We start from the raw sequence: 16,691 nt of genomic DNA on the forward strand, positions 1-16,691 counted from the left end.
ATTGGCAACTTTTTTAAAGGGACATTATATACTATAAAAAAGTTGCCAATTCTTTCACGACTACTATATGTTTATTTAATTATGCCTTTCAATTAATAGAAATTTCATTACATTCTACTATTCTTCCTTCTATTTTATTTTAATAAACCACCATTGTAAAATTATATTTAATCATAATTGTAAAAAATGTGAAATTAAAATAATATAAAAATGTAGTAAGTTAACTACGTTTAAGGGAAATATCATCTATATAAGAGACAAAAATAGATAAACATGATCTCATACAAAGTTTTAACGCTAGACACACATATTTCTGTGAAATAGATATGTAAAAAGGAAAAAAACCGCTTATAATTGTCAGTAAATAAGTATAATAGATTACTCATAATTAATATTATAATTATGATTTTGTTTACACATAAATTACATAATAAATGATTAAAATTATGAGCAAACCTGGGAAAAGCATCGAAGAACCATGTTCGCTTGGTATTCGGGAAAGCAACCCTCATTCCTGACATAAGTGGTGAGTGTAAAATAACAGCACCAACTTCATATCTTGAAGCTAAATCAACTGTTGGAACAGTACCTATGCTTTGTCCGTATAATATAATGTTTTCAGGACTAATACCAAAACGAGTTCTCAGTGCATGCCAAGCAGCATCTATGTCGGCATAGAGATTTTTTTCAGATGGCTTCCCAGCACTCATTCCATATCCAGAGTAATCATAACTAAATATATTGCAATTTATTCTAGAACCCAGCCCCAAGTAAAAACTACTCATTTGTCCTAAATCGACTGCATTTCCATGAGAAAATAAAATGGTAAATCTGGCATTGGTACTGCAACGCACAAACAAACATGCTATTCGATTGCCCCTCGAGGTCCGTGCAAAAAAACCTTCCACATTTTCCTTTTCTCGTTCAGAATATTGCCATTCGGCTCTATCGGTTAAATTTATAGTAAATTTAGATCCAGATTCATCGGCTGTATAATCATAAGTTGGTTCTGGCGGTAAAAATGCAAGTTTTGCTGCAATTCGTCCCGGACAAGGCGGACAGCAGAATAAGCAACAAAGCTCGCTAAAACTCAATCCATTCATTTTTCAGCTGGATGAATTACACAAATCAATATTTTATAGAAACACTAAGGTAAAGTATTTAAGTCACGAAATGCACAACATCCGATTTCAGATAAATATAAATATGAACCGCATAAAAATAAATAAATACTTCAAATCACATTAAATGTATGGAGGCCATGATGAATTATATGGCTTAGAAAAACTCAACTCAAAGCACTGTATAGTACTTGACAGTACGAAGCTGTCAAAAATCTGTAAAAGGCGATGATGCACATCGCACCATGTAAAGACAGAGTGGATCGTACAAGGGTTTATTGTAACAGAATTGTCGCCACGCGTTTCAAGAGCACACTAGTGTCGATTACTAAAAGAATATTTGACTCAAACTTGGATATCGAACATGCTTATTTATCTATGAACTTGGATATCGAATATTGTGCCGTGCATTCCATTGCGCCTTAAGGCAAATTTACTGTAACAACTGTAACTTTAGAATTTTAAAACTTAAAAAAAGGTTATAAATTTTGAAAAAAAAAGATATTCGAGAATTTTGACAATTTTGAAAAAAACTAGATAGTGCAGTCCCTAGACAATATACTAATAGTGCAGTCATTTGATGCAAAAAAGACTGTTGCCGATACAGTACTCCGGGAATTCTGAAAATTGGTAATCTTATAGATTTCGAGGCTCTTTCCGAATTTTACACCTCAAATTTTCACGGCAAGTCGTCGCCATATTGAAAAAAGAGCGTCAAAAACTGTTTTTGTTAAATATCTCCTTTCCGGCTCATTCTACGATAAAAGTAGCTATGCACGAATTAAACTAGATAAAATTTCCTACAATTTTTTCCAAAACCGTAATTGTAAAATTAATAGTTTGAGAATACGGGAGCTTCAAAGTCTTTGCTGCTTTCGCCGTCATAACGGATCTTCATATTTAACTGCTCTTTGAACTTGACCACACTCTCTAATGAATGAATATTTTTCCCGTGTTGTAATGAAATATTCCAAAAATTAACTTTATTATTGGAATTTGTAGACAAAATGTTTATGTTTGCCTGAAAAGTATTTCTAAGAATTGCATAAATTGAATGGCAAAGTTGAAATTATTTATACGATTCGAATTATTTTCGATATTAAAAAAAAGAGAATTAACAAAAATATATTTTCTCGTTTTTTTTTTTTTGAGAAACAATTTTGTCGTCCGAAAAAGCAAAAGCTTTTTTGAATCATTTAAATCGGATTTTTCGTTTCTTTAAAAACTCGGTTTCTATCTTTGCTCCGTATCTCCAACCTGTCTTTGTGAAAAACTAATCAGTACGTCGTTCGCCCGAATCGTTTCGTGCGCATCGCGCACTGCTTTGCGTACGAACGAATTCTATGCAACAGCAGTGTACTATGCTTACTTATCTATGGGTACTATCTATTAGCGTTACGCGCGGGTGTACTGACTCCGGTTTTTTCAATTTTCCAACGTGTTCCACCAAATTGATTTGAACAATATTTGCAGTACTTAAAGAAGAAACATTAGGCTTTCGAATAACGCTAATTAGAAAGTGGTCCAACTAAACGCATTGCACGAAAACACCAATTGAAAAATTATTTTGTTTTTTTCAGCTAATAATGAAAATTTTTTTGGCATCGATTGTTCTACATAATGTGGTCTGAGTCAATGTGAATAGAATCACGTAATAATATTTTCGTTATCTTTTATGGTTACGCGAAAAAGTGAGTTTGAAAGAAGGGGGCACTTTGGCATATTTTCAATGATATCTCGGCCATAAGATGAGGTACAAAGTTGAAAATTGATATATTTGTTTTAATCATTTAGATCTATAAAATGGCGTATAAATGCCGATTCCGCATGGCAATGCGCCCATACCCTTTGTATTCAGTATTATTTGTTTTTATAAAATATCTGGAAATTTAATGCCGATGTCTAATAATATATATTTAATCACATCTTTTTCTAATATATATATATATATATATATATATATAATAGTAATAATTTTTGTTGAATTACTATTTACACAAATATATGAGTGATGTTAAATGTAAAACTGCTTTAAATAAAATGATGATTCTCAATTCCCACAGTTAATACTTTAATTATCCCTTTAACAAATATAAAAATATGTTGAATAAAAATGTATATTAAAATTGAACACTGGAATTTATAGTACAAATTTATTTCCAATTTAATTTAATATTAAGGGTTATAGTATTTTTGGTCATACCTGTAGATGTGGATGTATAAATGAACGATTTTTTGTTTATTCCCGACTAAAACATTGATTTTCCAAATGTATCACACAAAAAATCATAATCTGCCTTTGTGATTTATGGTCATAGCATAAGATACACGTATTGAAAATTGATGTTTTTTAAAGGGTATAACAAATTCAGAAAGAATTAATATATAGCATTCGCGGTAAAGGTACAATATCATGTTGAATTTTTCTACCCAAAGTAATTGCTTCAATAATGTTGCCTATAATTTTTATATATTTGTACCATATTTTAACTGGTTTTTAGTAATTTTAATATCTAAATTACATTTTTCTCACTATTAATTCAATATACATTATTACTTAAGTTTATATTTGAAGTGGATTAATTTGTGAAATACTGTTCACATGTGCTCTATACTACCTACGATCAACAAAATTATTGCAGTAAATGGAGAGGAAAAAAGCGTGTGTCTTGTCTTAGGCTAATCCTAAATCTTAAGAAGTGAAAACAATTTGCACTCCGTCACCACCCACCGCATTAATTGGATTATAACTCTTTTGATTCTTATTTTATCAAAACTTGTAATACACTATTTTGAAGGTAATCAAATGAGCTACAACTTTTTCTATCATAAATTTTACCGTAACTTCTCTTATTTTGAAACGGCGAAGGGTTAAAGGGTTCGAAAGACACTCTGGTTGGACAGCCACGCACTCTTTGAACTTTAAACAATCATAACTCTATCAATATTTGTGGAACAGAAAAATAATTAACACGTTGACTGCCACGCGTGTTTACAACAAAATCCCCGTCAGGCCACCCGTGCCACAGTACTGTAAGATGCGTGCTCTGCTACCGCATGCAAGACCAAACCTCTGGCCGTCCTCGAATATAATAAGGGTAAATGTGGTATAGATTATTCAGACCAAATGGTTTCCTATGCTTCGATGATGAGGAAAGGAATCAAGTGGTATAGGAAGCTTGGTGTTGAACTTCTACTGGGGACGTCAATCGTACACGCTTTGGTCGTTTACAAAATTGCAACAAAAAAAACTGTAAATATTAGACGATTCAGAGAACTGATTGCTGCAAAGTTACTAGGACTGAGTGAAGATTTAACATTGCCTTCTGTTCGACGAAATACGCATTGCATCGCCGTTCGCATAAGTAATTTGGGGAAAAGCCTTAGACGCGCATCCAAGCGGTGTTACGCAAATAAAAGAAGACAAAAAAACTGGAACGATCTAAGACACGAGCAAATCTCAGAAAACCCACTACTTTTTGTCCAAGCTGCCCTGGTCAACCGCAACTTTGCAGTAAATGCTTCAATATTTTGCACTGTAAATAATTTTGTTAATAAACGATTTTTAAAAAAATTCAACAGTATTATTATCTACTGTCATATATTTATCTAAATATTTTTGGAAATCCTTTAGAAGGAGTCACCCGACGTGACCTGATGAGAACTCTTGCTGTCACCCGAATACGGGTGACGTGGCCTGATGAGAACTCTTGCTGCCACCCGAATACGGGTGACACGGCAGTTAACGTGTTAAAAGCAATATTTAGTCAGAAAAAGACCTTGAATTTTCATCTATATACCTTTATACGTATCTTTTATTCTTTCAGAGATATAATAATAAGAAATTGTTTTTTTTTTAAATCGATTTTTTTTCATGAAATCATGAGTTTTTTGGAAATCGTTTGTACTAAATTTGTGGTATTTTTTAGAATCCATCAAGGTCTCTTAAACCAAGTTAATTCTGGAGGAAATACGATTATTTTTAATTTTGATGGAAATGGCACTCATGAACCATTTGATTTAAATGAAAAAAAAAAACATTGTATGCGAGTATGCGTCTTTTATCTGCATGTTAGCTCACTCAATTTACACGCAGAAATACTCATTTTAAAGCTCATTTTGAGTACTATAAAACCCCATTTTCATATTCAGCCTAATATTGTTCTTAGAACACCGATTTATTAAGACTTCAATTGATATAATTTTGTTAATTACACGATTTTCGTTAAAATGTATATCTTTAAAAATATTTGCAAAAAACGACGAAAAACGCAAAAAAAAAAAACAAATTTTTAGTGGCCAGTAACTTGAAAAGTAATTGCTTTTTTTGAAAAACATTATGAAACATTTTACTCTTCTAAATAGTTCTTTTATCGATATCCAACGTTATTTTGAAAGAGATACAATTGCACCACTGAAAAGGGATGTCATCCCCCCGGGAAGTGGCAAAGGAGTCTCAATTATTTTCACTTTTAAACTTGATAGTAAGATGACCTATTTCCAAAATTTCATGCAAATTGGAGCACATTAAAAATATTCAGACCCAAAACGCTCCATTGACTTGAGTAAATATTTCGTATCCAATGCCAAACATATGAATTTTTGACACAATGAAACTTCTAAATAATTTTTTGAATAAGTAAGTTATTTTTGTATTGTAAGGCAAAACACGACTGCATTTAAAAGTTAAAAAATAATCATCTGTCAAATCGAATTATAGAATCGAAAACGGCTAAACCGATTTGGCCAGTCATAGTCTTGAAAAATTCGTGCCAATCCAGAGATGGTCGGAATTTGTGTAGAAGCGTAATTTGAATAAAACAATGGATGGTGGCTTATACGTGAAATGTCAAACGTTTTAGGCAGATGATGTTCAATTACGTTTAATAGGATGATTCACGTGAATATTATTTAATTATGATTAAATTGTAGTAAGTAGTTTTATTTATATACAAAAACGTTAGTAAACGGCGGGCCGCAAGTGTTACTAGAGACTAAAATATCAACTTTTTTGAAATGTTAATATAAAATTTGTTGTTGCATTGTTTGGCATATTATTCTCAAACACGGTGCTCTGAAAGATCTCATTTGTATAGTTATATACTCATTGGCAGTGGCGTCGGAAGCAAATTTTAAATGGGTGGGCTCGTTTTTTCTGCCCAGCCCACACGGTTCCGACGCCACTGCTCATTGGTATTTATAAAACATTTTCTAGGTTATTTTATTTTTTATTTATGTTATTTGATTTCAGAACCTAAATTTAGTACCGATCTAATGGACATTTTGTCGAATAACATTTTCCCAGTTATAATTTCCCAGAATTTATCGAAGAATAGATAGTAATATATGAAGGTCCGGGGTTAAAAAGGTCCACCACCAATGTGTCAAAAATTAGTAAAGTTAAGCATTATTTTTTTCCGTTGGTAGTTTTTTAGTATTAGTTAAAAATGTAATTATTTTGTAAAATACCCTTAAAATTATAATGAGGCTTTAAACCTTTTAGCCACTTGCCCGTTTAAAGTTACTCCGCCTATATGGTAAAAAGGTCTAGATAACAAATTTTTGAAATGTATCAAAAAACACATTCCTACAATAATAAAGTAGAAGGCAGTTTACTGAAAGTAGTCGGATAATTGTTCGTTTGATATGTGCTATTTGTTGTGATATAATTGTTATGGTTTTCACAATATAGTATATTTGCTCAAAGTCAAATTGGACGTTTGTGCCTCGCTCTGCTCTACATATATACTTTTTATTAAATTTACTTTAATTCTACGAGTGTTACTTAAAACTTTTCAAAAAGCAGGTCAAAGAAAAAATACTTAATTCATTTTCTATCTCTCCTCGCAAAAATTTGAAAATTTACCCTTTTACAGAGAAGTTACGGTAAAATTTATGATAGAGAAAGTTGTAGCTCATTCAATCACCTTTAAAATAGTATATTACAAGTTATAACAAAATCAAAATTAAAAGAGTTATAATCCAATTAATGCGGGGGGTGGTGACGAAATGCAAATTGTTTTCACTTCTGAACTTTAGATTAAGATTAGCTGGGCATACGCTTTTTTCATCTCCATTTACTGCAATAATTTTGTTAATAGTAGGTTGAATAGAGCACATGTGAACAAAATTTGACAAATTAATTCACTTCAAATATGAACTTAAGTAATAATGTATATTGAATTATTAGTGTGAAAAATGCAATTTAGATATTAAAATACTAAAAGCCAGTTAAAATATGGTACGAAATTATAAAAATTGTAGGCAGCATTATTGAAGTAATTATTTTGGGTAGAAAAATCGAAGGTGATATTGTACCTTGACCGCATGCTATATATTAATTCTTTCTGAATTTGTTATACTTTTTAAAAGATTTCAATTTTCAATACGTGTATCTATTCTATGACAATAAATACATGGTGATAAATTTGGAAAATCAATGCTTTAGCCGTGAATAAACAATAAATCATTCGTTTAAACATCCACATCTACAGGCATATCTAAATATATTGTATTCAATTTCAAACTCAATAAAATAAATTGAGCTATTGGAAATAAATTTGTTCTATAAATCGCAGTGTATGATTTTCAATGTATAATTTTATTGATTTTTTAATATTTTAATATTTTTTAAAGGGATAATTAAAGTGTGGTAATTAAGAATAATCATTTTATTTGAAACAGTACTACATTTAACATCACTCATATATTGGTATAAATAGTAACTCGAAGAACAATAATGATTATTTTTAACTGAACGGTATAAATATTAGTATAGGATATTAAAAAAACGTAGAGGTTAGTACAGGACAACGTCTGTCGGGTCATCTAGTCTTATATATAAAATTCTTCTGTAACAATGTAAGTTTCATTAATCCTCCTAAACTATAATTCGGATTTTCATGAATCTCCCTGAAGTTTGTTCGGGAAATTTTCTAGAATGTTTTGATTCATGGAAATATAGTTAGATTGTAGAAATAAATGGAAAAAATTACAATAAACCGCATATGATTGTTTGACCTTTAAAATATTTAAGGCATGGTTTGACATTAAAAACAAATGACAACTGTCATTTGCCAAACATTTCTATTCACTTATAGGCTGAGGAAATATTAAAATATAATAAATTCATGTTAAAAAATAAAGAAAATGTAATGTCTACATTATTAATACCGAAAAGCAGCTGAGATGTGCCAAATATTAAATTAATATAAGATGCAAATAATATAACATGCGTCTCACAGTCTGCACAGACTGACGCGCACGGCGAATCGTGTTCTCAACGTACGCGTGGTTTGCTTTTGCTTGCAATAATTTTGTTTGTGCACTTTGCGAACAAATTCGCCGTACGAATTCGTGCAAAGGAGACGAGTCATAAGTGATTGCGCTCAAAAATATTCAATTTGCGGTCGTTTTGCCTTACTATACTAAGTCACAATACAAAAAAAATTATTTAGAAGTTTCATTGTGTCAAAAATTCATATGTTTGTCATTGGGTACGGAATATTTACTCAATGGAGCGCTTTCGGTCTAAACTCTTTTTACTGTTTTTCAATTCCTTTGGAATTTTGGAACTAGGTTCATCTTACTCTTCAGAAGTGAAAACAATTTAGACTCCTTTACCACTTCTCGGGTGGATGACATTTCTTTTCAGTGGTGTAATTTTACTTTTTTCAAAATAACGTTGGGTATCGATAAAAGAACTAATTATAAGAGAAAAATGTTTAATAATGTTTTTCAAAAAAGCAAATACTTTTCAAGTTACTGGCTACTGAATTTTTGTTTCTTTTTTGCGTTTTTCATCATTTTTTGCTAATATCTTCAAAAATATACATTTTAACGAAAATCATGTAATGAACAGAATTATATCAATTAAAATTTTAATAAATCGCTATTTTATAGTGTTTTAGGAACATTATTAGGCTAGATATGAAAAAGGGTGTTTATAGTGCTCAAAATAAGCTTTAAAATGAGTACTTCTGCGTGTAAAATGAGTGAGCTATCATGCAGATAAAGGACGCATACAATGTTTTTTTTTTCATTTAAATCAAATAGTTTGAGTGCCATATCCACCAAAATTCAGAATAATCGTATTCCATCTAGAATTAACTTGGTTTAAGAGATCTTGATAGATTCTAGAAAATACCACAACTTTAGTACAAATGATTCTCAAAAAACTCATGGTTTCATGAAAAAAAAAAACATTTAAAAAAAACAATCAATTTCTCATCATAATACCTCTGAAAGAATACGTATAAAAGTATATATATATATATATATATATATAAATATATATATATATATATATATATATATATCTTGATAGTTTTTTCGACGTTGAAACATATTTTCAAAGTAACTAGCAGCCCATTCGTCGAAATAAAAAAGGTATAAAGTATAAAACTTTTATTTATACGTTTCGACACAAGATGCATGTCATCATTCAGCAACTACAACAATTTGAAAATTTTATTAACTAATATAAACACCAATATAGATTAATTATAACATAGAGAAACATTATACAAACCACAGGACAAAAACACTCAACAAAAATTTATTTTAAAAAATTGAACTTATAACATATTAGAAAAAAACATTTTTATAGAAAAAATTATGAATAACTAAAAGATTTGAAAACTAATTTGACTAAAAGTTATGAAATGTAACATTGTGAAGCAAGAAACACGCTCATACCGAGCACCATACTCGACTTTAATATTTCAATGGCGTAATGATAGGAATGGGAGGGGACGTATCAAGGACAAATGCACGAAGCACGAACGCATCGAAAACAAGTGGTTGATTTGGATTTGATCAAAAGGAAAATGCAAAACATGTAAAAGTTTGAACAAGAAAAAACAAAATTGTAAAAAATAATATAAGAGAGATAGCAAATTATTTTTTTGTTTTTTTTAATAAAATCAATAACAAGCTGGTAACTATCATGTAAAAGGTGGGATGAATTGCGTTTATTAACACAAGAGAAATTTAATGAAATAAAAAAGGATTCAGCAAATTTTCTAAGGTCACTATTTTTTTCGATATAAAGAATAACAGGATGTGAAGTGTTAAAAGTGTGATTGAGATTGAGCATATGATCTGAAAACATTGTTTTGAATTGGTTTGTATTTTTTGAATTATAAATATGTTGATTAACTCTCTTATAAATATTCTGGGAACTTTCCCCAATATAACACATATTGCAATCATTGTAATCCAACCTGTAAACAGAATCGGTGACCCTATCAGACGGGGTTCCAGACTTAAGAACTGAAAAAAGGCAATTAAAAGTATTATCAAAACTAAAAACTAAACGGAGTCCTTCTGAAAAAAATAACTTTTTTAAAAAATACGAAAAATTGCTTAAAAAAGGTAAACAAATAGTTCCTTTGTATTGGGCGGAAGAGGAAGCTATTGAATTTGAACAAGAAGGTAAAAATGAATTATTAAAATTCGTTTGTAAATAATTTAATCTATTATTAATGATGTTGACCAAGTGCGAAGGGTAACTATTATCTTTGAGAACAGAACGAATAAGGGTCAAATTTTTTTCCCAAAACATACTGTTACTTAGTAAAATAGCCCTGTCTATAAAAGAGATAATGACAGAAATTTTAATGGAACGCGAATGAAAAGACAAATAATTTAAATATCTTCCTGACCACGTTGGTTTCTGATACCAATCAGTCAGGACAGAATTGTTAACTTTATTTTTAGTAATTCTTAGGTCTAAAAACCTAATAGAGTCATCCGACTCAATCTCACAGGTGAACTGCAAATGTTTATTGAAAGAATTAAAAGAGTCTAATGTGTCTACAATCTGAGAATCGTCAAGGCACAACAGAACGTCATCAACATATCTATAATAAAGGTGAGGTGGAACAGAAAGATTAGATAAAACAAAATTTTCTAAAATTTGTAGTGTTAAATCAGCCACAGTGGGGCTAATACTAGACCCCATGGGTAAACCAAAAATCTGCGAATAAAATTGATCATCAAAACAAAAGTAAGTGTTAACAAAAATGAAATTTGAAATCGTCTTAAACCAAACCAAGTCAATCGAAGTGTGCGGTTGGATATCATCCCAACGGGCAGAAACAGCTTCTAAAGCCAAATCCCAAGGAATATTCGTGAAAAAGGAAATGACATCAAAACTAACAAAGGAAGAATTGGGAGTAATTGTAAAATTATTTAAATTTTTTATTAAATCAAAAGAATTGGAAACATTAAATTTTGATAAAACAGAACCAAAGGTTTTAAACTAATTTTTAATTATTCTGGATTTAGTACACAAAAAATTAGATATAATCTAAAAGGGTATAAAATATAATGATTTTAAATTTATTTTTTATTATCGATGTCAATAAATAAAACAATCCCTGTCATAATTTTACATTTTAGTAATATTCAATAGGAAGTAAATTGGTTAAGGATGTAAATTCGACTACCATAGCAAAAGAATTAATATTTTTGTTAGATTAAAGTTATAGAACTTAAGAAATGCATTTCAGAAATAATATTAATTATTTTGATATAAAGATCTTGATATCAAAATAATAAATACTATATCTGAAATGCATTTCTTAAATTCTATAACTTTAATTTAACAAAAATATTAAGTCAAATAAATAAATTAATTTTTAATTATTCTGGATTTAGTGCACAAAAAATTAGATATAATCTAAAAGCGTATGAAATATATTGATTTTAAATTTGTTTAGAAAATCGAGGTGATTTGGGGGTTGATTGTAACCAAGTATTTTGAAATTTTTAAATAATTTTAATGTATGTGCAATATTAATATTTAAAAAAACTAGCATTTAATTTTCAAACATAACTCTCGTATTGCATGTTGGATTTTTAAAATTTTAATTTAATTTAATTTTTCATCATTTACAATATCCAAAATTGCGTCGTAAACTTCTCCTTGTTGATATCGTAAGATATTCAGAGTATCAGCTTGTTGTTTTAAAGTTAAATTTTTAACGTATTTTAGAACTATTGTTCTAAAAACAGTAAAAAATGCAAAGAAATTACACATTTCTTAAACAATATTGAAAAAAAAACTTATTATATTTGATATGTATTATTTCTGTATAGTTAATAATTATTAAATTTAGAGTATGGATACCACTAGGTATAAAACAATCCTTAAGATTTTCGTTCCAAAGTAAATTTTGCTTCCTTTTTTCATATTTGTTCCACGCATGTCTTCAACATTCAAAGTTCAACAGAAGCAAAACATTTGCAACAAAAGCAAAAGTTACAATTCAGTTTCTCGGAATAAACAAGTCATTTTCTAATTCTCCCCATTTTTTATAAATTGTTTATATTTTTTATCAAGTTCCGATTTAACAAAATCAGCTCGCAATTTTTCGTCAATAATGCCCAACAATTAATTTAATATTTAGCAAGTTTGCGCTTATGGGATTAAACACTAGATAATTTCTTTTTCGATTCTACGGTAACTTCAAACAAAGAAAAAATTGAATTAGTAGATTAAGCAATAAACAGAGCTGTTATTCGCTAATTTGCAGAATTATTAATCGGTTAATTGTTTCTACTGATATCACATTGCAAAATAAATATGATTTTTGTGTCTCCGTATCCCTAGTTAAGTTAAATTATTTATTATAATTTATTAAGTATTCTAGATTTTACATAAATAATTCTAGATTTTACATAAAAAAATATAAATATTATATTATAAATTTAATTTCCGAAACTCGTTTTAGCGCCCTCTAAGGCTTGCGCCCGCATTTTTGCATGCATTGCATGCAAGGCAGGACCGGCCCTGCATATAAATGACATAGCACGACGAAACAATGAAAGTAGTGGGATGGCAACTTACATGCCAAAAAAGGTGGCAACTTACATTTTCAACCCCATTTTGGAATACATCGAAAAAAAATTCACTAATCATTGTTTGTTCGGATTTTAAAAATTCATTGAATTTCAGTGCCAGCACATATATTTACCTTAATTTTCCAAATTGGTTTGATCACTTTTTGAGAAAGAACAAAAATTATGTTTTTTTCGATTTTTAACTTCCCGTAGGGTAAGTTATAGTAATCGCAAAAAATCGAAAATGAATTTTTTTTATATCTTTACGTTTTAGAGGTTTCTGAATATTTTGGCATGCCTTAGAAAAAATGAGTGTATGTGTGTGTGTGCGTGTGTGTATGTGTGTTCGGATACAAATTCTCGTCGACGATTTCGGGAACAGGGATGAAGCGATTTGAATAATTCAAAAAACATTCGATTCGTATTGATAAGGAGACGTGCTGATTAGTTTTTAGCGAAGGCAGGTCTACTCATTCCGGAGATTTGGGGCAAAAAGTGCCAGAAACGGTAACTCAGTTTTTAAGAGAACGGAGCGTCCGATTTGACTAATTCAAAAAACATTTTACTTGTATTAACAAGATGAAAAACTGATCAAATTTTCATAAAGGCAGGTCTAACGTTTTCGGAGATCTAGTGAAAAAAGTAAAATAAAATGCCATCTGGCGGTCAAAAATGATCATTAGACATATGCACATCAAATTATCAAATATTTTATAGAGATTTTAACAATAAGTAGGTATGGGCGTGTTTCCATACAGAATTGGTCCCACCCTGGTATTTAAATAATGCCATTTTATAGGTGTTTTCGAGAAAATCCGATATAAGAAATTTCAAATCCGTAGCTCATCATTTGGCCGAGATATCATTGAAAATGTATGAAAGTGGCCCCTTTTTCAAAGTCGTCTTTTGTCGCAACTGTGAGAGATATCGACAAACCAATAACGCCAATCGGTTCACATCGGTACGTACTACATTATTAATAACAAAAAATATTGATAAATAATTATTTTTTAGTGCATGAAAAAGTAAAAATAATTTTTTGTTTTGAATTTTCGGGTAGTGCAGTTGTTTGGACTAATTCTTAATTAGCATCATTGGAAAGGCTATTGAATTAAAACGATATTTGAAATTTCACGGCATTATAATTATATATTGTATTGTGGTAATAACTAAATTATATACAAATCAAATTAAATTGACACTGAAATATAAGAAATGTGCAAAATCGACTGGTACAGAGATGTAGAGCACACAAAAATTAAAAAAAGTATTATTTATTTAATAATTATCAAAAACTTCGTGATTAGTTAAATTCCAAAATTGTATTAATTTTAAGCTGTCTGTATTTTGTTATCGTTTTAATTAAATATCGTTTTAAATAAGGATGATACACAATAGTGCAGTAGTTCAATAATTATTAAGAGTATTTATAGGTTGAGATATTCTATTCTATATATTCTTATATATTATTTAATTTAAAAAAAAACTTCAAGGTATTATTTAATATATTTATGACTAACTTAGTATACTTGCATTTGTATACATTGCGTTGTGGCATGAATAGTTCTCATATACCGATATACTATTATTATGTATATTTTTTATCAATCTATTTTTTATTTATTTAGTGGTATTAGTAATTAATATTAATGAATAATAATAAATAATTAATTAATAAGTAATAATGAATTAATAAATTATTAATGATGATTAAATCATATAATATACTTGTGCAATATATAAATAATATATATTTAATTATATAAAAATATAGTTATTATTATACATATACATATATAATTATTCAAAATATAAATGTATATATCTTGTGTTAATGTTTTAATTTATCAAGACGCGCGGCGGGCAATGCTGTTGCTAGTCGTTGCGAATGAGAGACGACTTACACGGGTGCTATATGAGCGCGAGCGTGTACTTGCTCAGGTTTTTTCTAATTTTGAATGTATTCTACCACATGAAATAAAACAAAATTTTGCACACTAAAAGCAAATTCAATAGCCTTTCAAATGATGCTTATTACAAATTAGTCCAAACAACCGCACTACCCGAAAATTCAAAACAATTTTTTTTTCATGCACTAAAAAATAATTATTTATCAATATTTGTTATTAATAATGTAGTACGTACCGATGTGAACGGATTGGCGTTATTGGTTTGTCGATATCTCTCACAGATGCGACAAAAAACGACTTTGAAAAAGGGGCCACTTTCATACATTTTCAATGATATCTCGGCCAAATGATGAGCTACGGATTTGAAATTTCGTATATCGGATTTTCTCGAAAACACCTATAAAATGGCATCAAAATTATTTAAATACCAGGGTGGGGCCAATTCTGTAGGGAAACACGCCCATACCCTTTTGTTTACATTCCTATGGGTTCCGTACCAATGCTTAACCGTTAGACGGCGGCGTGGCGCTTACGCGCTTCGATATTTCGTCTCTATGCAGTTAAAGCAGTACGATTGCTTTGAAAAAAAAGTTCAGAAATATTTCAAAATACACTTTTCTTCAAAAAGTCTTTTTTTCAAAAAAAAAAAAAAGTAAATTTTTGTCAAAAATTTATAGTTTCTCAAAAATCTAATTTTTCAGAGTAAATTTTTTTCAAAAATGTTAATCTCCAAAAAAAAAAAATTGGTACGGGAAGTTCCAGCAATTTACCTTAAATCACGATGCCACGCGCCCCACTAGTTTTTTTATATTCTAAACCCTTTCTAAACTTTATACAGTAAAAACTGTGTTCTTGTGACTTCGCACCGAAACTAAACTGAAATTGGTTATGACGTATTTGCCATCGATGACAGCTGGAATTTTGGTATTGTCAGTGCTGGAACGTCAAAATCCAGCTTATATTTATTATATATTAGGCTTCAACGTATAGTATATTCGGCAAAATTACGAATATTCGGCATGCTCCAAAGAGACCGAATACCGAATATTCATAACCTATTCGGCAGGTTTTTGGCGCTGTTATCAGTAATTGTTATATTACTAACGCGATACATATTGATTCAAGTTTTATGCCTAGACTTGCAACCACTAATCGGTTACTCTTTATTATTTGGAACATTTGGCACCATTTATACTATTCGGCCGAATACCAAATACTTGAATACCTCATGTGATGGAGAAATAAAAATATTGTTTGTATATTTTACGATAAAGAGCCAATAACAGCACTTTATTTTAAAATTCTTAGATTTCATATAATAATTGATTTTATTGTATTTATACAACACATGCGTGTAACCATTAAATGATTCATGTTAAATAATATAAACATGTAACAATATAGAATGAACTCTATTCAATATTTAATATAGCAAATTAAATTTAAATTTCAATTGTTTAAACAATTGTGTCATCTTCAAAATCTAAAAAACATTCAATTTGTAATGATTGGGAGAAGCGGTGATTAGTTTTTGGCAAAAACAGGTCCAGTCATTTCGAAGATACAGAAATAAATGTACAAAAAATGGCAGTTTCTGAGAGACCTAAGCATCCGATTTGAATGATTCAAAAAAACTTTCTGCTTGTGTTGAGAAAACAAATGCTTTTGGCAAATTAAAATATTTCAATATTTTTTTGTTTTATAAAAATTATTTCGAAAATAATTCAGATTTTAATTATAATTCTGACTTAAGTTCTAATATATATATTTAGTATACTTTAAACAAATATTTTCAACATTGCAATTTAGTTTA

General features: G+C 29.6%; 1 pseudogene; it reads right to left on the reverse strand.

The window, feature by feature from the left end:
- Positions 1-242: 242 nt before the first annotated feature.
- On the reverse strand, positions 243-1,274 carry LOC113367285 (annotated as a pseudogene).
- Positions 1,275-16,691: the final 15,417 nt, after the last annotated feature.

The sequence above is a fragment of the Ctenocephalides felis genome, unplaced genomic scaffold, assembly GCF_003426905.1.
Source record: "Ctenocephalides felis isolate EL2017-DRISC unplaced genomic scaffold, ASM342690v1 CF-g0.4_SCAFFOLD_01170, whole genome shotgun sequence".
Classification (NCBI taxonomy): Eukaryota; Metazoa; Arthropoda; class Insecta; order Siphonaptera; family Pulicidae; genus Ctenocephalides; species Ctenocephalides felis.